The sequence below is a fragment of the Phalacrocorax aristotelis genome, chromosome 1 (assembly GCF_949628215.1).
Source record: "Phalacrocorax aristotelis chromosome 1, bGulAri2.1, whole genome shotgun sequence".
NCBI classification, from domain to species: domain Eukaryota; kingdom Metazoa; phylum Chordata; class Aves; order Suliformes; family Phalacrocoracidae; genus Phalacrocorax; species Phalacrocorax aristotelis.
The window spans coordinates 169,352,615-169,376,279 of NC_134276.1; the positions used below are offsets into that span (position 1 = coordinate 169,352,615).

Sequence of the window (23,665 nt, forward strand, 5' to 3'; positions counted from 1 at the left end):
GATTCAGTAATCAGGCTGTTTGGAAAGGTGTTCCTTCTGGTGTGTTCCCATTCCTGCTGGCATTTCTGATATAGAAAATATAAACTAAACAACTAACTCCTACTTGTGCAATTTTGGCAAGGTTGTGTATTCTTCACATAAGTAATTATTGCTTGATTTTTTTTTAAACTTGTATATACTACTGTTAGAAAAATAATACTGTGACAAAGACTGTCAATCCAAGAATTTCAGAGCAATCTAACAATTTTATCTTAATTAAAATGTTTCCCTGGAGAGAGCAATTTTCCCTCAAAACACTGCTGGATGACATTATCTTCCTAATAATAATTTAAGAAAATGCTGTCAATATCATTGTCTTACCAGTTAATCTATTTTGCGTGTTCCCTTGTATCCTTATTGCAGGTTTCTTATTTCATTTGGAATTACATTCCACTGAACTACAGCAAAGTTATATAAAAGGTAATAATTCAGTTTGTTCAGTTGCTGGTGTTCGTATAACCAGCATATTAATGGTTCTCTTTCTCAGTGGCAGGGTAGACTCACATATAAAAAGGATCCTTCCAGATTTAAACCAGTTGTAACAGAAAGCAGAACTTGGCCCGTCATATAGTTAGTGTATACTTATGTAGTTAAGAGCGTAATTGCTAACATGTGACAGTTGCAGCAACACTGGGCACGTTAAATGAGAAAACAGCATTGCTTGATTAACTGCACTGGGGACTGTCATATTGAATGGATGCTTGAAGGAGTGTTTCTGTCAGGACTCCCTGGCACTTCCTCTCTGAAATTACTAGTTTCAGAAGTCAGCCATGGACAGCATGCAGTTGTGAGCCCAATAGTTTGCTGCAAGATATGAAGAGTTATCCAGATACAAGGAAACTCAGTGGGGCTGGTACAGACCAGGAAACACCTTGGGTTACAATTTGGTTGTGACTGGTTTCCAATGACTCGTAAATCTGCAGTTCCAGTAGTGCCTGAATTTTGCATTTCAGGGTTAATGTATTTGCATTGTGCCTTACCCACAAAGGGTGATAGCCTTACTGAGCAAATAGCTTTTGCAACTTCAGTGGAGCCACTCACAAAAGGGGCTCCTAAGCCTTGCCATACTCTTCCAGGCTGATTCACAGTTGTACATGGCCCTTTAAGAAATACCTTTGTTAATAGTCCTCAAGCTCATAGCAATCAGCCATCTGTACTTTAACCTCCAGGGACAGTCCAGCCCAAGCCTGATGAACTCCCAGGGATGAAGCTGACTGCTTACATTCTTGTCTGTTTTACATCTTGGTTGGCATCTAAAAACACATTCTGGCTTTAAGCTCAGGGAAGCTCAAGGAATTTTCCAGCGGCAGTCCCATGCTTCCTTTTTCCTGTATTTTGGTTTTCTGTAATTTCCCCATAGCATGCAGGAAACAAGTTGCACACCCATCATTTCCCAGAATATTTTGCTTCACACAGCATGTGGAAACCTTGAGCGTATTTTGGTGTTGCACTTACAAAACATTCAAGGCAATGTTGGAAGCTTTGGTGTGGGTTAAATTATATCATGAATGTCGGGGTTCATGTGACTTGGACTGATGAGAAAAAAACTCTTGGTTGTGGCTAAACATCAGCAAAGACAAAAATTTACATGGAAGTTTCTGCAGTCCTGATCTTGGCTGGGGCTTCCCCTTTGAGGTTGTTATTGATACACATTTGCTCATGTCCAAAGACAAAATCTACATAAGCAAGAAGGCTTATGCTGTTGTTTGCAAGAGGCATGCACCTCATTGCATTGATAATGTAATATGACACTACTGCATGCCTGGGAGAAGGGTAGGGTCTTCTACGCTGAAAGTAATTGTTCCTGTGCAGCTTTAAAAGAGCCATAAAACACAAGTATTGTGTAACTATTTAAAGAAGTTATTGAAAAACTTACCAAAAGGGTGCACAAATACCTTCACAAGAAGGAATTAGAACTTTAAATGAAATAAAAAGAGTGCAATTCATTCTGAACACACACAAAGCAACTAAAAGCCAATCATGGTCCAGAGCATCAGAAGACCAACAGAAGCATTTCAGAATAACAGCAAACTCTTCTTTCTTACAAACTCAACTTCTGTTCAGTCCCAGTGACAGTTTAGGACAGGTGTACCTTGAGCTAGGTTGTCACTATGCTGTGTTTTCAAAGGTATCTTTCACCCATAAGTGCTTATGTTGACAGGTACCCAGAGATTTAAAGTGAGAAGCTTTGCTTTTCTTGGCTGAAGATGCACTGAGGAATTTCTTGCCTGCATTGTACAAAAGTCATTCCCAAAACAGACTGTTCCCATGGAACTAGTGATGTGGAGGTCATCAGGAGATGGAAATTCAGGCCTCTTGCTGATTTTGATATTCAACCAATAGCTTTCACCATAAATGAAGACAAGAGTAAATATATTACAATTTTTCATTTAAAAAGTAAAAAATTTGCATTCAGAAAAGTCAGTGTATTTCACTCTGGGTTGAGTCAGTATTAAGCTGAATGTATCTGAGCTACTCAGGTGTCTCAAGGAAACTGTGCTTCAAATGCTCAATAGCTCTGTTCACCTATGAGTCAGATTTCCTAGTTGGACAATGTTTTATGTATTCCAGGTTGGGCCATGGTTTTAGTGCAATTCACAGCCTCAGGGGAGACCATGTGGTGTCATGGGCCAGGTAGTACCATACCCCAGCCTAGTCCACATGAGGCATCCTTGACCCCGTTGGCTTGGATTAACCAGTGGAAAGCAAATGTCTTGATTAGATTTTCAGAAGTGGTAGAACAAATATATTAAGGAAATATTAAAAATACAGGAAAAATACCATATTCAGAAAAAATAAAGAGGCTTGACTCATCTGTTATCGAAATGCAAGTGCAAAGCAGTAACTGAAGTTGCCAGAGATAACTTCTACTTGCATAGAAGACACTTAACATGCTTCTGCATATCCATCCCTGTTAAGGTGGACTGGGCCCCAGGGCTGAGGATTTACTCTCTAGTCCATACTTCCTTTAACTGTTGATTTAGAATGTATAAATGGACTCTTAGTCTTGTGTAAAGCAACACTAGTGGCATTTCAAGGTTGCAGGTTGTTCAATGAGCCTGGTATGTTGGTAGGAAAGTAAATCAGTTTCTGGAAATCAGGAAAAATAAAGTATTTACAAAATTTATCAGCAAAATTTGGAGGTTGACCCACTAAATTTGACTCTGTTGTTTTATGTTGCTCCCAGGGCTTGTGTTTTGTTTAGAGTTTGGTATTATGTAGTCTAATTGTGACTGTAGATGGGGGCCTTTTTCTTTTGCATAATCTTCTCATGGGACTAGAGCTGCTAATTTGGTGATTAATTATCCATATTACACACTGTTTATTTGACCATGCCTAGATTAATTTCTCTTTCCAAGCAAATCACATTTAGATATGAATTTGCATATCTTGATTACATTTTAATGCCTTGGCTATCATTGTTTCTTCCCTGGGTACCTCATCAGATTAAAGAAGAGTGCTCAAGCAGGGAATGACGGAATGTCTTAAATGACATTGCGAATCACTGGACAGACCATGCACATGACTCCATGTTAATGGAAAATATGTTCCTTTTACTACCAGGAAGGTTATGACACCTAGACTGCAGGTCCTTTGCGAGTTTTGTGACATTATTAATTAAAGAAATATTTCAAGCAGGATATTTTAGAAAGATAATATTAAGAAAATAACTAATATATGTTTACTAATTTAAAATATACTGATGTTCATAGATTTTCATCTGCACTCCAGCTCTTCCAAGACTTTTCCACCTTTACAAGAAGAATAAACATATGTAAAGCTTCTCCCTAATTTAATGGTAGGAGTTAAGTCACATGCATAGAATATGCATTTAGAGAGTAAGGTTCAGAATGCAACATGGCAAACCCTTGAATATATTCCAATAAAAAGCAGAAAGCCAATTTGTTCCTGACATGCTTTTCTGAAACAAGTTTTTGCAAGAACTGCATTCTAACACAGCTGGAATCCATGCAAACAACAGGAAAAACTGGATTAGTATATTCATAAAAACCTTTCCCGGGATCACTGTATTATCTCAACAGGCAACTAGGAAATTCTTTTTATAAGGCAAGCTGCTTATTCTGAATACCTTCAAATGCCTTGTATATTTGGGATTTTCTGTCTCTCTTTTATTTACTTGCACAACACATGCACTACAGAGGCACTACAGTTAGGTGTAGCCTTAAAAACAGAATAATATTATACGAAGCATGAATTTTTATAGTTCTTGAGTATGATTATGATTATGTTTATGATTAATTATGTTTAAGTTATTATTAAAAAGAGTTCTTTTATATACATTTGTCTATTTCATCATAGCAATGATCTGTACACAATATAAATTATAAAATGCAATATATCACTGTTGTAATAGTAATTAATTCCATCATTCTTTCCCATAAGATGAAGGCAAAAAAATACATTATGATCTCCAAACATGTGGTTACACACAGGCTCATGGGGGAGGGGAGAAGAATATTATATACCCTGACTTATAGAAATCACTAACATGAATTCTATTTTATCTCTTCTAAGTGGTCTTCCAATACCACTTGTATCCAGGAAAAGAAAGCTAACAAGTACAATTGTAATTGTTAAAGCTTGATAACCCAAACATATTCCTATCTTTTGGAGGGGACATTTTTGTGTGTTCAGAGCATTTTATCACCACATGAAAGTCAATGATTCCTATCCACAAAACATTTCAGGAAGTATGTCAAAATATTGGGAGCCTGACCCTAAAAACACCTCCCTGTTAAAATCAGTCTGATTATTCATATGAGTGAAGTTATTCACATGTGTTAGTACTTGCTGTAGCAGACCCTTGACCTTTGGTTTTATGGGAAGACAACACAGTTGTCGTGATTTCACAATATAAATAGACACTATTAAAAGGCCCAGGGTAACAACATAGACTTACTGGGATTAAAAACAAAACATCATAAATGTTTATGGATGTCACAAATAAAAAGGGAACTTCAAGTTCATGTGAGCTCTGCACATTTGTTGTTTGAAGTCCAAGATCATGGGCTGCAGCCCTATTCAGGAAAAGCCTGCCAACACATGTACGCATATTTCAGTATCAGTTTGATCCTCCTTTTAAAAACAAACTGTGTTTGGTTGCACAATGAAGATGAAAAACAAACTAAACCAGCATTAATACTCCCTAAGGAATGAAAACTAGCTTTGGAAATTGCATACAAACTTTTAATTATTATGATATTGTAGCTCATAAAACTTTCAAAAGCCAAACTAATATTTAATAAAGAAGTGGGTGGGCGACTTCATCATGAAGCCCCCAAACACAATAAACAAAGCTGCTGGCAAACATGATGCCTTTCTCTGTTCCAAAATAGTGTTCTTTGTGTTATTGTCCTCAGTGAGGCATGAAGTGTTTGGATGAAATTCTTGCCACATTGAAATCAATGGTAAAAAGTATTGACTTTGAGCCAAAATGACACCCTCTGTATTAAATTAAAAAGAGAGAAGCGGGGACAAGATGATGACTGAACCGACCCATAGCACAGAAACGAGAGCCTGCTGCTGGCTGCAGCCCCTAGCTGGTGGTGCTGGCCTGGCCCCCAGGCTTGCCTCTGCTGAACGGTGGGTGACCTTGGTCCCTGCTGTCACTGGCACAGCCCAGAGCCTTGCACAACCGCAGCAGCCGCTCCACCCCTTGCTGGCATCAGTGCTCCAACCAGCAGCAACTTGTCTTTGCAAATGTGCTTTGCTCGCTTAGGAGAAGTAAACAGGGACGAGGACCCTAATAAAAAGCTTTACTGAACCTGCAAATACGTGGGAAATTGTGCTAGAGATGGCCCTCAATCTATCCAGCTGAAAGTCTCCCTCAAGACACCAGCTTTGGTCCTGACCATGGGGTGCACAATGTGGGTGATGCAGTAATGTTTTATACTGCTGGTGTACCTATTCCCCTTGTCTAGCTGAGAAGAAACTTCTCTGAAGAACCTTATTCACATTCCTTCCCCACCTGGAAAACACCAGGAGAGAAGTGTAATGATAGGATCCACTATGGCGTCACACTGGTTTATACAAAAGAGTCTGAGAGAAACTTAGATGAAGGTGTGCTTTTCTGTCTGCTTGAAGTCAAGAGGTGAGTTTTATTCCCTTTCCAGGCATAACTCACCAGATGATCTGGCATCTTGAATATGGCCAAGGTATCCTTATGTGACAAATCTAGGAGGGAGTTCAGTAAGAAGGCAATGAAGAAGTAGTCCATTGTTAAAGGGAAAAGTTGAGGTAGAAGAAAAAAACAACAACAACAAACCCACTCTACCAAAGAACTCAAATACCTGCTTGAGTGAGATTTCTTGTATGGAGCCAGAGAATATTACTCTTTCTGGTGTTATAAAGTGGGTGTGTATTTATTACTTGGATGTGTTCGTTATCTTCATGTTTCTTCTGATAAAAGAAAAGGAAAATTAAAGAAATAACTGTAAATGGAAAAAATTAGGAATGTTTTCCCAAATGATCTGGAGCTTTTCAGTAGCTCTCATGGACTAGGTTGGAAGTCCTCCTGCTGTTTTATTAAGACACGCAGAAAACGTATCTGTATCTAATAAAGACATAAGGGTGCTAAATTTGTACCTAACTACTCTTCTTTAGAAATCAGCATGATGATAAGCTTTAAAAGTCAAAGGGACTTTGATAAAATTCTTTCAAAAGCCTATTGTGCAATCTGTTGTTTTTTTTCTCTTTACGTTATGTATATTCTCTTTAATTAGAAAATATTTCTCTATACCATTGTTCTGATTATACTCACAAAATATATGAACTCTTACCTGAGTCGAGTCTAATTCCAGCAAAATTTTCTAAAATCTTTGATAGAAATCTTTAAACTCTCCACATTATGTAAATGTTAATGGTGTATGAGAACAGCCCGATATTTGGCTGGTACCTTTCATCAGTTGCAGCTGTCCACACCTTTTTGTATGTTGTGGGTTCTTTCACTTTTCAAACAAGAGCTCTATGTATAATAAATTGTTCCTTAAACTAGATGTATACCTTTATAACCCTTGGAAGCAGCTGTCACATGTACGTTAGCTCAAAAGTATTTCAGAAATATTCTTGTGGCAGTGGCTTTACTAGGGAATGGGAAATGTGTAAACACACATGGATGCCATCCTGTATTAGAGTTCAGCTTCTCGCAGGCAACCCCAGAAAAGCCAACATTTGGTATAAATTAATCTTTTGAACAGTTATTCACAAGAGGTAAATGCTATCCTCATTTCTGAGTGATATTCCCAGCAAGAGGAAGCTAATATATTTTTTAATTACATTTTTATATCACTCAATGTATGAAAAGATGCAGTTATTTAAAACTAGCAAAACAGTGATTTTTTTTTATTATTAACATTTATGACTTGTATTCCTAAAAATCAAGTTGGTCATTACTAAGAGCATATTTACAGGATATTTTTGTACAAAATTTACAAAAGAAAACAAAGCTGGTTGGATGGTATAAATAAATAAATATAGATTCTAATGAATAGCAGCAGCAAGGTTGTTTTCTGCCTGCACTTGGGACAATGTCACTATAAAAAAACAAGAGCCTGGGAGATTTACGGAGAAAAGCCCTTCAGAAAAAAATGTCAAGGGAGTCAAAATTGAATGCATGAGTTGTTCACCACAGTAGATTAAAAGGAATGTTTGCCTAAGAGTTGATACATGCCCCTAGGATTATTCAGCATTCTTCAGAGTGAAATTAAAACTTCTGCTAATCAGTATAAGACCCTGCTGGATCCTGAGTTATCAGCTGAGCAGTGAGCATGACCTAACCAGCTTCACCAGGAAAGAAATTCTCCTTGGATTCTGCAACTAAACTCTTATTGACCTAAGCAGGTTCAGAGCTGCACTTGATCCCGTCTCCCCTGCCTTTCTTTGCTTCTCCTTCCTGACCAAGATGATGTGGAGCAGCACTGTCACCTCTTCACTGGTGATGGGAGCCAGTAGGAGTTGTGTGTACCAGGCTTTTCTTTGTAGCATTTTCTAGCACCTTTTTTCTCACTTACTAAGTCACTTACCTGCAGAGAAGTGCTGTGCTCTGATATATACAACTGTTATTTCAGAAAACCTGCATTCCGTTAAATTCCATTAAATTTACTCTTCCTTGAAAGCAAGCTCCAAGCTCTTGGATAACCTGCCATGGTCCATCAGCCTGATGGGCTTCCCCATGCAGGAAGAGAGCTCTTGGCCAAGTGGGGAAGCCCAAGCTGCCTGCGGTGTGAGGCCTTCCCCCTCCCATACCGTTGCTGCTGGGTCCTTGAGAGCTCCCATGAGAAGGAAAGCCTATCAGTGACCTTGGACTGGGGCAAAGGGCTGGCTGGTGTCCCAGGAGAGGCCACGCTGCTCCCTTCAGAGTGGAAATTGGATGCCTTGACTGAGCCTCTGCTGGCACCTGACTGGCCATGGAGGATACTCTGTTGGGCTCAACCACTCAGAAGAGTGAAACTGCCCAGGACAGCCCTGACACAATAGGTCTTGGGATCTAGAGCAATGACAGTGAGAAGGCTTTTTAATCCCCTAGATCCCCCTTCCCCCCAAACCTGGCAGTCTGGAGACAGCTTGAGGTGATGAATGGCAGCTACACTCTATGCCTTTTAAATCCACAGCTGCCTGCCCTGCAGGTAAGCTCCCTATATTATCCTCCCACAAACAGTCCTGTTTTGGAAGAATTAAAGGTGGAGGAGCAGTGTGTGAAATTTTTTAAAAGCCCACTGATAACCTGTGGGCCACAGGCATGAAGATGTGGTACCTCCCACTGATACAGGAATTACCCTATTCATTTTGTCAGAAGTTTCATACACGTTTCAAAGCTAGTGACATATTTCCCCTGAACTTTTGCTCTGCCAAGTTAGTAAAGGTTTCTGCATAAGCATTCTGACCCTGATTCAGCAAGTAATTAACCATCTACCTCAAGGCCTTCTAAATCAAAAACTTTGTGCTGATGGAAGAGCATTCTAAGTGCCGGGGTTAATTTTAACTTACTGTACACATCAGCATTTCTTCCATACTTTCTCAAGCTTAAAGGACATTAGTTTTTGTCTTCTTGCTGCTGTGGCCAATTTCAAAGGTACTAAAATATTTCTCCAAAGAGCAGTGTCATAAGGGGCACAAAGCATATCTTGGTGTCTCGTTAGGTCCAAGTCTATAATTTGTCTAGTGAGGAATTGATATGGTTTCTGTTAAAGCAGCCAGCAGAGGCAAAGAGAAAGAATTGTTCATAAATATATAGTTGTAACCCAGCCTAATCCAGCGTGGATGACCTGCATATTCTGAAAACATCATACGATTAGTGAAATTGGCTGTGATGTAAGAGGTCCCCTGTTATGATAAACTAAGGAGCTATTGAAAGGCACCAAATATTGGCCTTATGCATACAAATTAACAGTACAAGGAAAATGGAATATTAGAATTTGGGAACAAATAAAAACAAACATCTAACACCATAATAGAAGAGGTCAACATAAGTTAGCAAGAGACAGAAAATTAATTTTATTTAAATATGTAAATCAAATTATTGTATGAGCCATACTAGAAGAGAAAAACAGCCTTTCCTGATGCTTTAAATAAGTAAATAATATTTCTGTCACATGCCCTGAAGTATATAAACACTGAATAATATAACTGGTATGGTGTCATAAGTTTCTCTAAAACAATGCTGTACTTCCAAAAAGGGATAGCCTTACTTCTTTAATGAAACAGATCGCTGTACTGGCATAGAGATATCCACTTACTTGGGAAGCCAGGCATGGTTTGCATTAAAACTGCCTCACAACCCAAATTTGCCTTAAACGCTTAGTGAACTAGAATCATGTTTTGGTCAGAGAATTCAGAGCTGCATTTGGTGTTTCCTTAAGCTGCCTCGGCAATGTGTGTGCCAGGCATGAGGGGGTGGGTTGTGTTGTTCACTACATTTTAGTTATTACAGTAAATGCCATACATTAGGCTGGTCAAAACCAGAACAGGTTTTGTTGTTTGGTTTGGTTTTTTTAAAAAATATAATTTGAAATTAATTGCTCACTTTAGGGTTTTATTTATTTAACCCTTTCCTCTGTCTATTTTACATTTCAAAAGTTTGATTTAATTGGAATCTGAAACCATATTAAGAAAAGTCTCTTCAAATTGGGCTTTGGAAACATTTGTTTCCATGGGACAGTAAAGAGGAAACATCTTGCTACCTACCCTAATAATTAACGTTCCTTGCTGGGTGAATTAATGTAAGTAAAATGCTTTTGTTGGTGTCAAGGCAGCTCCCTCCAATCCTACGAGTAATGTTCCACAGGAAATTTACCTGCCTGTCCTTGAATACTCTACTGTCCTGTTAGCTGGCAGATCCAGGTGTCAAGAATTTGGATAGTTTTGATAATGCCAAATCAATCAACTTGGAGATAAACCCAAAACACACTGATTAATAAAATAATATATTCAAATAAAAAGTCTATTTATAACGGTCACATATGAAGTATGATAAATGGAAGGGATGATGCTATTTCCCTGCAATGCACCTGGAAGCAAATCTTAAACTACAGATATATCTCACGGTGTCATGCTATGTTATATAAATTGGGTTTTCTGATCCTTTTTGCACCTGCTCAGGGAAAGTGTGTAGGGAAGAGAGGAAAGGGTGGTGGGGCACTGTTGTGAGGCAACCTTCTTTAGACAACCTTAGGATTCAATTTAATGGCTCCCAGACAAAAAGTGGAGCCAGTATTTAATTACTGTGGCTAGAATTATGTATTTCATCAGCTGTAAACAAAAGTAATCACATTTGTTATGATGAAAAATGATGCAAAGACTTACTTTTGATTTTGAAAATGCCATAAAATTAGAGTTCTGTTACATTATGATTAATTGATTCAGAATGGTTCTTGTCGAGTAATTTTATGCTTAATGAGAGTCCATCCATTCAATTTGTTATTCATTCTCTTTTCATAGAAACTATAATGGTCTCAGGTGCAAATTTAAACTGTCTTTCATAAAATATAGATCTTTAGAAAAATAAATTATATCTCCAAGATTTATGAACACTCTCTAGACTAATGGAATTTCAAAGAATTCAGATTGATTCATGTGTTTCAAAAAGAAAAAGCTGTTCCAGTGAATTCATATTTTTGCGTACCTGCAAGAACCAGAAAAAATAATGAGAATAACCTGTTAAGAACTGCATGGTACAAAGGTAATGTATCTGTATATCTGCATGCCAGTCTGAAACAGTCACGTACATATGCAACGTCTAAACTGTGCCCTGTTTTTGTCAACTAACTATCGTTAGTTAGTGATTAATTAAGGGAGGAACACCTGAAGTTGCTATGACCAGCGGGTATTGGCAGGAATCATGTTTATTTTTTGCAAATTTCATCTTGTCAAGCTGCATTAGGACACAAGTTGTCATATTAGCTTATCCTTTATGACAGCTGATATGATCACACTATGGCACAATGCACGCTGAACAGTGACATGCAATATACCAAAATATGACAGCAAACCTTGGGAAAAAATATACACGTTTCTCTGAAAATGAACATGAAAATACACTGAACAAAATGTCTGCCTGTAATCATCAATTTGCATTAAACAGAAACACCTTGTCCTCCTCACATTGCACGAACATGTATGTGTCAACAGGACCAGGATTGCACCTGATTCGCCTGTTAGAACCTACGTGAGCAGAAGAGCCAGAGAAACTGCCAGTATGATGCCAGCTGCACCAACAGAACAGACTACACGTCTGTGGAGGTCCAGTTCTATAGTATATAAAGTTTATGATTTCAAATATACTGAACGAATCTTTGGTCTTTCCACAGCACTGAAAATAGATAGAAATGTCAGAACTTGGTGAGTTCCTTGAAACTGTACTTAACCCATGACTTTTGACCTACACATGTACACAGCCGCCCTGGAAGTCGGGTGAGTCCCCTCAATAGCCCCCTGGCTACTCAAAGAGATACTGTCCTGCTCTTGCAAATTCACCACGGTCTTTTGCCTCTCAACTAAGGGGGCGACAACACTGGAACAGGAGGGGATGAAGTTCTGGCACATTTTGGCAGGACGTGCAAATACTCATAGCCCCTAAGCTGCTTAGCTGTCGCTGTGATTCCTTTTGCCTTGTGCATAATTTGGTCTTGCTGGCATATGCAAGATCTACTTTACCTTGTTTATTGACGCCTGTGGCAATCTAAGGCTTGCAGTGATCAAACTGATAAGCGCCTGTTCCTAGTCCACCCTGGGAGCCACCACAGAGTACTTTCTTAGGCATCCATCTGCACTCCCTCTTGCCAAACTCCACTCCACACAAGTAAATTTGCTTGAATTATGCTTGAAGTGCATAATTGTTCATTGTGATATGCGTCGTTACTATTGTTTACAGCTGACGAAATGCATCATTTTATTCACGCTAATTAAATACGAGCTCAATTCTTTTCTGGGAGCCACTGAGATGAATCCTAAAGCTGTTTAAAAGAGGTCATCTCACACCAGTGCCTGTTTCAGCATCTAACAGAGTTTGTCACAGTTGGGGCTGAACATTTTCAGAAACGACTTAACTCTGCCTGTGCTTGCACTGTACCACCCCGACATGTGGGTGCGTTCCTCCTCTCAGTCCTGCTGATCTGCAATCCCTTGCTGTGAGAAGACAGGGCTTGTATACTCCATCCATGCTCCTTTCTCCAGCCTCAGTATGAGGGAAAGCAAACCGATCCCTGCAGCCTTGACTTTCTGGGGGCAGCAGCAGCAATATGATCCCTTCCTCCACTCCTGTCAGACAACACACTCTGTGCCTACAGTGTGCTTACCGTAACTAAGAAATCCTCCTCCCAGAGATCGATTTTTTGCAAATAGAATCATCCTGTGGCAGATGGAAATGATATGCTGAAAACAGCATCCCACCCCCATCGGTAAATGATCCTCTTACATGTGCAAATTCATTATCTCTGTAGGGGCAATACAGAATTGAGCCATGACATAATCCAAGGTTATCTTTCAGGAGGAGATGAAGCTGGCTGGCAAAATGCATTGATTGATGAAGATAGAGTGTCGACAAATGATTATATGATCTGCTCAGATCAAAAGAAAATTCAATTCACAGACTGAACAAGCATTTAGATGGCATTAAGGATGAGATAGAAACCAACAAGTCAGGAAATTCTGCAGTGAGAAGCGTGTCCTATCTGTGAGTTTTCTAACTGCTGTAAGTTTATGCCACAAATGTAATTATTCAGCTACAGTTATCATGTGTGTCCTAATTTTTTCATTTGTGACACAGTGTCTTAGAAAATACGTTTTTAGCATCAACTGTGTAAAATAATTTCTTTTCATAAATACAACACAATGCATTTAACATACTCAACTCACAGAGTATGTACCTGTGGGTATTTTTTGATGTATCTAATAATATTTTGGTATGAGTCATTATACAAAACAAGAAAAAAATAGGGGTGCCTTTTGCAGAAGATAACTCTGAATAAGATTTTGATAACCAAGTGTGCTTATTTTGTTAACCGCTTTGCGTATACATAGATCACACAATCACCATGCCTGTCTACTCAGAGAAACAGTGTTTTGGTTTCAGAGGATGCATTATCGTATAAATTGTTTATGGTTCACATAGTGAACAAAATGTTTCAAATGGAAGTCTATAGCTTTAAATTAAGTGTGAAATTTTAAAAAGGGCAACATTTACTTATTCTGTATCTAATCTTTCTAACAGTCTCGGTAGTTGCATGCACTCACACACACAAAGGCACACAAACACTCTTTTTTATCTTTATTGTGACTTTAATTTTTTCAAGAGAAGAAAAATCCCCAAACTGAAAGCCTAGCATTGGCATTGCTCCAGCAGCGAAGGCTGAATTGGATGCTCATGTCAGCTGTACATCTGGCTTCTGCCAGGCAGCTCCAGTTTTACCCTGCAGACCTTGCTGGAATGGCCACAGCCTCACCCAGTCCCTACTCTGGCCTTTTGCTATCCTGAAAAAACATCCAGTGTGAGAAGAGATTTCAGGCGCTCCAAACTGAGTGGGCTGGAGATCTGAACTTTGAGGGTTGTTCTAACCATGCCCATGGACTTTGCTTTGGAGTATTGACTCAGTCCATTTCTTTGTATTTTTAAAATACATGTTGTCATCCAATAATGTTATGCTGCACCCAGGGGCAAAGGCAAGACTCTGGGCTTGTTTCTGCATCCTCTTCTGAGACTGCTGTTGGACAGAAGAGTAGGATTCCCATCAATACAAAGACATTTCACACCAGAATTCTAGTAACTGAAGTTTCAGAATGCACTGGGACATGTTTGTGTATGAGGTATTGCATTTTTCCTGGGAGGAATTGCATCTCATTTCATCTATTTTTATCCTTTGGACTTCTGCTCAATCTAAACTCCATTAGATATCCAGCTCCTTTTAAATTAGGTCAAAGATATCCCATCTCAGGCCTTGGGAGACTTCACAGGTCAGGGAAGAATGTCCTCACTCAAGTCAGTTATGCCTGGGCATGTTAAATAAAGCCTGGCCAGAGAAAATAAAGCCTGGCCAGAGAAAATAGTGCTGGAACAAATATCTGACTTCTCAGAATACATATTTGCCAATGATGAAGCAGCTGAATTGTAGCAGATTAAGTGTTTTGTTTTATCAATCCTGACATTTGTTTCCTTAGGTGTTTCAATTCAAAATTTCCTAGCTCTCAAAAAACAGGTCCTTGAAAGTATATTTTTCTGCAAACTCATTTATGTTGGTGAAATGGATGAAATGAAAAATGTAGCTATTGTAATAATTAATACTACTGATGCTGCTCTTATTACTATTTTTGTTCATCCTTATAAAAGTGTCTAAGGATTTAATGATGGCAAAAGAGTGGCTGCGTCTAAGTGTGTAGGTCCATTACGTTAACAACCTTTCTGTCTGCTCTGAGTGTGTTTAGCAGTATTTTTACTTTGACAACTCTAACACTTTCCTGAATAATAACAATAAAAAAAATAATAAAAATTAAAATCTTTTTGTTTACTCCACTGTATAAGTCAGTGCAATCAAATTTCAACCGGAGCACAAGACACTTAAGGGTGACGCTATTCTTCTTGATAGAGTTAGGGTCCCATCAGAATTAGGGGACATTTATTTTAATTCATTCCCTCGGGGATGTAGAACCCTTGAAAAGGGTTCCAAAATTATATTGACCTACACAGTACTTTCTTCTAAGGGACATATTCTAAATCTGTTTTTTTGCGCTGTTTCATATTGAAAACGCGCTAATGCATTGAAATTGCTGCATAGCTGCAGAAAAATGCACTTAAACCTAAAGGTGACATTTAGTAGCAAGACAAAAAGTAAAAGTGGATTTGAAGTGACAGGTGAAGCTAGAATAGCAAATATGTTGTTCAGACACTGGTATTTTATGTATGGCCATTACTTGCATAAGTGATGATTCAGCGGGAAGACTTTAATTGAGATTGGAGCCCCATGATGCCAAGTGCCACACTGCATGGATGTGGAACACAGGCCCTGCCTCAAACAAAATTCCAGCTTACAAACAAAACATAGAGTGGAAGAAATAATGGAAGTAAAACCAAGCCAGGACTAGTACACTCCATCCTAACTCCATTTCTTATGGCTACTGCCCCCCAAAATTAGTTTGACAAATCTATGTATGTCAGCTGTCTCTCTGATTTCGTCTGGTTCTGCCTTCAAAGTTGGCCAATTTTCAAGATGCCTAGCTTACACTCTTAGCCAGTTTTTTTAAAATATCTTTTACTCATGGATTTTTTTCAGAGAAGTTAAGCACCTAGCTCCCATCATTTCCAAGGGAGGCAGGCTTCAGAGCCCTTTCAGAAGGATCATCTCGATTTTTGCAGTGCTGACTGCTGTAGCAATTACTTTATTTAAAAGAAGGCAGAAAACTGCATATATTGAAATGATGATGGGAACATGCCCTGGCATAAGTCCCGACTGCCAACTTCAACAAATCTGAGACCCCTCACTGCAACACTACCATGATACTTAGTGATGATCTTCCCAGCTCCTATTTGGACCCTGGGTTGGGGTTTATGTAAACTAACTACAGATGTTGAAAACCTACAGTCCTCAAAAAGCCAGCCATGGAAAATGAATTGTGGAAAAGAGGCACTTCGGGGTATATATCATCTCACCCAAAAGGAGAAGTCCAAATTAAGTCAGATGATTTTCCATTTTACAGCAAGCTCTATCTGCATCTCAAAATCAGTTACTCCTGTTGTAAAACTACTCCAGACTACCACTCCAGTGAACATTAACCCAAGCTTGCTACTCACTGGGCGACAAGAGTGCCTGAGTCTCCCTTGTGAATCTAGTGCAAAGGGATTTAAACCATGGAAGTGCCAATTTAATAATGATCCTATAAATAGACTGTGCATTACTCACTTGAAGCAATTCAGTACAGAAATACAAATCTGGGTCAGCAGTATCTTAAATGAACTGTACCATTCTTGAATCATAAAGCTTCATTTCTCAGCTAATAAACAGTACATCGGGGTCTTTTGTTTGGTTGTTTTGTTTTTTATTTTTTTAAATAATTGGCAAAATACTCATAATTGTCCCCTTTTTATATACATAGTAAACACCTTGTGACTGCTGTGAACTAGAAGACACTTCCTAAGGAGTGAGGGGAAAAATCAGCAGCATGTTGGTTTCAAACTTCTTCTCCAGTTGCATGCTAATAATGTATGTGTCACTGCTTTCACATATTCACCATGGAGAATTAAGGTAATTAGAAGCTACTTACGCCAGAGCTGTTTGTAGCTATAAAGAGGATATTGTGACCAATATGTGGTAATGAGATCTGTGCTACTAATGTGCAGAATTTTTACAAAGCAAAAAGCTTATCAAATCCATGTATATTTTGGTTGAGAGGACAAAGGGCCAGAATCAGTTAGGGTGTTTTGGCTTTTAGGATTTTGCAGAACAGGATGTGGCCGCTGTCATAGGGAGGGGGGGTCCCTATGACATGTGAGTAGGTGGCATGATTAGGGGAGGGAGCTACAGGCATCCTTCTGCCCTGCTATCACATTGTCGGTCACTGTGACACCTAGTTTTCACTGTTCTGCCATCAGTGGAGAACTGAGAATCATACCTAGGCTCCCATTGTACTCAGCAGCCCTATGGAAATGGGACTCAGAGAAGACCCTGTCAGTCCCAGAGCAGGAGGATGCCTAGAGCTACCCAACAGGAACCACTGCTGAGGCTTGTGTCCTGTGTTACAAGGGCGAGTCTCAAACATGCCACCCCCATGGGACAAGGATGACTCGCTCCTGGTTCACAGGCTGCAGTCCATTCTAAGATCCAGCCTGGAAGAGTTTCCCAAGAACAGGTACCTACTGGTTCTCTTTTGAGTAACTGAGCCAGGTTCTCTCATCCTGTTTTCAAACAGGGGCAGAGGAAAGCATTCATGCTATTCAAACACCATCTCATTTATGTTACAGTCCAGTGAGAAGGTATCAGAGGCAGGTGTTCCCCTTTCAAGCATAATACTCTAACTAACCTCTTTATTTGTGTTCCTGTCACTGATTAGGGCATTCACCTAAAATATTTGGAAAAGAGGCTTGAGTCTCCTGCTCAGACAAAGAGTGTAAAACTGGGACATCCATTTGCTGGAAAGATAATTTAACAATACCACCACTAGACAGAAAATGGTCATCACCTCCCTCCTCTTTGGCTATGACTTAAAGGCAAAGGGAACTCCAGCTTCGTTTTGGCAAGGAATCCTGCCCATAGTTCTTCAGTTCACACCAACAGCATCTACAGGATGGAGGAGCCAGACATGGACATCCCAGGTCCCACGCCCCGGCTTGATTAGACAGACCTAGCCAATCTGTGGTTCTTTTTGGGTGCTGAGAGATCCAGCTACATCCACCTGGAAAAATGTCTCAGCACTTCAGGCAAACATGAAAGCAGATGCCAGTAACTGAGGCTTTTTGAGACTGCAGTTTTGGACTGGTGCAGAATTACAGCACGTTTTAGATTTGGCTCGAAGTCAACAAACAACATGTTAACTCCTGATTTGTATCCCATTATAGCCAGCTCCCAGCAACAAAATTCTCACTAGCTTTAACTAGAAAAGGCTACAGCTCTCAATATTGTTGCTTATTTCAGAGCAGTAACACCATGCATGACCTTGCCTCATAATCTCAGACAGGGGAAACTCCCCATTTATGCTGAGGCACCAATAGCAGAACTGCCTAATGGACAGGCCAATATTTTCCAAACCAGGCTTGCTTAAAGCATAAATAAATGACAAATAAAATCAAAGTATCCCTTTGTTATGTAAAACTGGAATGGAAAAGAAAGTAGGCCAACTGATTGCTGTTATGTTCAGTCTCTCTGGAGTCATTATGCCTGAGGAAAAAAAGAAAGACCCTATCAAAACCAGAGTTGCATAATGGCCTTCGGGTGATGTTGCTTATAAGGAAAGATATGAATCACTCTTGTTTTACTACCCCATGAACTGGACCATTAGCTTTAAAACCTTGTAGAACAGTTAGATAACACACTTTTGTTTTTTTAAAAAACCCTAATGTAACAAAAAGCTAACTTTTTTAATGTGTTATAAAAGAAGCTAAGAAGGATAAATAAAAGGGAAAGAGGAAGAATGTGAATTCAGAGAAACAGGTAGGAAGAAATACTTGATGTTCCTGAAAGAGTGCTTTGGCTTATAGAGGATAAAGGTAGGAATGAGGGCTTTTTCTTTTGTTTATTGGCATGATCCCATGAAAAGAAAGGACTCAGAATAGTACTGGCCTATCTTTAGAGACATCCATTTCATTTTGCCTTCTATGGAAAAGCTGAACAGAAGGGGAGGATCCTGGCTGCTGTCATTGAAGCTGTTTCAGTCAGAGTAAAAGTGAATAAAAAGCGCAGCTGCCAGAAATGATACATTGCTGGCTAAAGTATAAAGTCCAAGTATTCATTTTCTCATTAAAATGGGGCTTTATTGCTAGTGGATGCAAATAGGCTGGGAGGTTCATTTCTCCCTGTATGGAGAAACTAACAATGGAAAACATCATTCCAGTATCAGAGGCAATATGAATAAAGCAAAGGTTCAACCTCATAGCCACAGAGAGTGTGATGGTCCTGGCCTGGAGCTCACTACACTACACTGGGGTCAAACCTTGGAAAGTGCTCGGTAGAATGCCCAGCAGAAGTGCCATAAATGCAGAGGATTCCTCAGTAAAACAGATTAGTCACAATATTTTGAATGTCTTCATCCTTTAGGTTTCCAAAATTTACAGTAAACATACAGATCATGGTCAGTATATGTTTGGTGGGTTGTTGGTTTTTTTTTTTTTTTTACAGCTTTTGTAACTAAGTTAACCATAGAAATGTGTGATTAATACAAAATACAAACACAATAAAAACACTACTGCTGCTTAAATGATCAAATTTGGCCAAGCTAGTTTAAGGTTAATCTCTGCTTTTAGTCTACAATAAGCCCCACAGGGGTGATCTTCACATGGTTCTGAAATTAATTGCTTGGCTGAACTATTGGCCTGCCCCACAGGGATTGAAGGCTAGGACTGCTCTTACCATTGGCCACATCCAGCACAGGATGGAGTTGTCTCCAAGTTAAGTGCTTCTCTACCTTGCATTTAAGAACCAGCTCCTAGCTGAGAATACAGAATTAGATGCCTGCAATCACAGAGGGAGAATTAGGTGACTCAGAATGGCAAACCAATCAAACACACATATTGAGCTGCCTAGAGCTAGGAAATAAGAAGGCACAGACCTGGGAAGCATGTCTGAAATCATTCCTTTCTCTTGAGTGTATTCAGGCTCCATGAAACAACTCTACTCAGGGCCACCAGCACACCTTCTCCGGATGGACACCTAGAGTCTTCCTTCAAAAGAATGTCACTGACACATCCTGCTGGCAGTAGCTCACTTCCACTCACAGCTGGGATGGAGGCTACTACCAGATCCATGCAAGGACAGCACAGACATGGGACATGCACCTCACACAAACACTGGGGAGTTGCAATTGAAGAGCCAAACCCCTTTCTTATAATCAAAACTCACCTGTATTTTTCCTCAATAAAGACAATAATAATATTACTTTGTTGGCTTGAAGCAAGTTACTAGAGTATTACAGTCCTTCATCAACTACCTGTCCTCCTCCACCCACAGGCTAGATTACATTCTCTCTCTCATACCCACCTGGGCATCGCCTTCAGCTTTTCTCTTGCACTCTGTTTTCATCCTTTGGTTTCCTGCCTAACGTTCAGCCACAGAGCCTGTTACATACAATGTTTGTCTTCTCTGAAAGGTATGCAGTTTTGGTACCAGCAGAACAAACAGCAATGACAGCTTCATAGTCACAACTTGGCCATGGATGACCTCATCTAGGGCCACGATTTCACTGGCAGAGCTATCCTGTGTATTAATAACAGAAAGGTGATCCAAGCACCAGAGCACTTTGAGTCCAACTATATGCCAATATATGGCAGGAAGGTACAAATGGAGCAAAACTGGCCATTGCAAGCACCACCACATGCCTGACCTTTGTGGATCAATTATCAATATAGAAACTAATCTGGGAACTCCCAAATAGCTCCTCTTTCAGGTCCTATATAGTAAGGGTAAAGTTTAAGCCAGCCCAAAGCATTCTCAGGGTTTGTTGAGTACCACAGATGTCCCTGATGAGGTCTGTTGGCCTTACTTCAAAGAGAAGTTACTGCTACCCTCCTGCAACCCTGCTCCCAAGTGACAGAAGCAGCTGGGCTTAGTTAAACAGTTACCAAGCAAAAGTAATCTTCTTGCTCTGCTGTGTAAAAGGTTGTTCTAAATATTATTTCCACTACTTATTTAACTCTACTAAAAGGGCAAAACATTCCCTTGAGAATAATGCTTTGGCTCAGCCAGTCAGTAAATAATGTGTTTTGAGTATTGCTGGCCTATCTTAAGTAAGATTTATCATCCAGGTCTTCATTCATTAAGCCTGTAGGTTTTGCTTTATTCTTTTAATTTTTAATTTTTGTATTTATATAGGGATTAAATGCTTCTGTAATTCACAGACTTACAAATAATTTATACAATATTATTACCTATTTTAAAGCCTACTTCATGGAATATAGAAATGTCTCTTCATGCTTTTGGAAAGTTATAACAAGAAAATCATAGCCTCATAGGAAGAATCCTCCGCAGTGAACGTCAATTTAAAAGTTCTGTGTTGTGAAGACAGGCTTTTATTTGTTTCCATTTGATTTAAAGACTTTCAACAGACTGTTCTGTTCATCTTTGTTTGTGCTACATTGTGGATTTCACTCAATGAAAAATCCCAGCATGTACTATCCCAATTTTGGGTCAGCTTTCTTCACATGCAGTTGGAGCAGAGTTCTGGCTAACAAGCTACATGTTCCTTACCTGGGATAATTTTTCAGCAGTCCACAGGCATCAAAGAAACTGTGGATATTTATACCAGCAGAGGACTTTCATCTGTGTTTTTATACTGATGGTGCATTTAAGAAAAACCAAGGTATGAAAATGTTTATACTATGCAGAAGACCTTGAATTCAGCTTTTCCCCTTGATAACATTTCTAGTCTTAACATTGAAAGGACCCCACCCTCCTGAGCTTTAACATAGGTGGATGCTTGAATTAGTTGCTTCATGTATTGCAGAATTTTATTGTAGGTGTCTCAGTTCCTATTTAGGTTTGATAAACTTAGCCACATGCTGACACTAGGGGACATTACTCAAGTATTCAAAGGAAAAGTTATTATCTCTTGGTGGATCAGAGGCAGAATACTTAAAGAAACACTTTACAGGTTTGGGAGCAAGTTGAGGAAGCGATCTATATGTATGTAATCTGTCTATCTCCCTGTCATTTCTGGGAAGGAAAGAAGGCAGTACATGAAAAGAAGGTGCCTCCAAAAGGAGGAAAAAAAGTGTAGAAGTGAGTAAATTAATTGCTGAATATGATCTATGTCATTCTATTACTAACCTTTTCCATTTCTCCATGCTTGCCTGTACTCCTTTGACCACCAAATAGTATCCAGTAAGAGTAGCATGTTATTTATAGTTGATTAAAAGCACTAATAAGTTCTGATATTATACTTTCTATTGATATTTAGCCAGCAAAAGCATACTGGAGAATTACATAGTCCGAAAGTACTAACTCATGGTATTGATAAAAGTGCTGTAACACATGCTGGAAAATCCACCTATTGCTTTAGTGACTGACGCCTGCTTATTTTGCAGTTTTCACTATCCTCAAATGTGCTAATTACATTAGTTATTGCTATGGTGCTTGGACAAGTTTGTGCTGAATGGTTTTGTGGCTTTATAAATCATCATCAAGCATTAAAAAAGCCTTACTCATTGAAGAAATCTGCAATAAAATGCTGTCCCTAAGTTCAAACAGAGAATGTTTAAGGGTGAGAATTTGTCTTGATTTTTCCCACAGTTTCTGTAATGGATGTAGATCCTAATTAGGAGTGGAAGAACTGGTAAACTACTGGCTCCCAAACCCTGAAGGTCTCAACAGTAAAAGGAGCTGAAATCAGCACTACCAGAATTGTCACACACCTAGTGCCTAAACGCTGTATGTTAGGTCCCCAGAATAATAAAACTGATTTCAAACAGCACTGATAAATGCAATAGATAGTACATTTTGGTGTCTGGCTCTTTCACTTGTGTTTCCTGAGGTGGGTTCACACTGAGTGAAGGCTGAGACTTCTGTGGATCTGTGCTGTCACACATTTACAAGACTTGAAGATCAGAGATGTTTAAAGACCTGCTTGTTATCACAAGATTCTCAGTACAGTTATAATAGTTAGCAACCTTGGATTTTTGCATTTTATTCACAGCTGAATAATTACTTTGCTCTGTGATTCTGAGTAACTCATTTCCTGTCCAGCAAAGGATGGAAGGATTAATATTAAATATGGAATATCCAGGAGTGGTGATAAATTCAAAGTGACTACGAATACTCATACCAAGCAAGTCAAAAAAAAAAGAGTGAATGAGTCAGAAATGTTAAGATCAGAGAAAATAACTCATTCAGATTTAGCCTAAAACATGGAAAAGTAATTTCTTTTAGTTGGATTTTTGGAATATACAGGTGAATATCTGTCATTTCATTTCCAGAATCCTAGACTAACAGCATTAAAGCTGGAAATGTGGAAAGAAATGAACATACAGCATTCAAAGAAAACAAATTGGATCCAATAGGAAAGTAAAGATGACAAGAGGGAAAAAAGGAACAATGTGGTATTGATCAGAAAAGGAAAAGCAAAAAATGTACTATAATTAAAGTAGCAAGACAGCTACTTGATCTTAATTGCAAATAATTTCTCTGTGTTTAGCAGCTCTTCCAGGACTGAAACAAATATGGTTGTTCCTTAGATTAAGAATGTTTTTACCATTTAAGACAGAAATTTGTGTCAAGGGTCTAGAATTCTGCAATCACAGCCTTTTAAAACTAAAGCAGCAGATGTGCTCCAGCAGTCAAGCTTCTTATGAACTGCAATACACTTTCTAGAATAAAGCTGAAAAAAGGACTTAAAAGCAGTTGAAAAGTAGCATTTTACTTGAATGTAGGTCAAGAATCCGTAAAGGATTTTTTTTTTTCCTTTGAGCATGTTAGCTACT

The 23,665-nt window shown here is 39.0% G+C and overlaps 1 long non-coding RNA gene across 1 annotated transcript; it reads left to right on the top strand.

Moving 5' to 3' along the window:
- The first annotated feature begins 5,832 nt into the window (after positions 1-5,832).
- On the top strand, positions 5,833-16,563 carry LOC142051523 (uncharacterized). The gene is made up of 3 exons (XR_012658530.1): positions 5,833-6,151; positions 11,865-11,967; positions 13,043-16,563. It is a non-coding gene; the product is annotated as an uncharacterized LOC142051523 (long non-coding RNA).
- Positions 16,564-23,665: the final 7,102 nt, after the last annotated feature.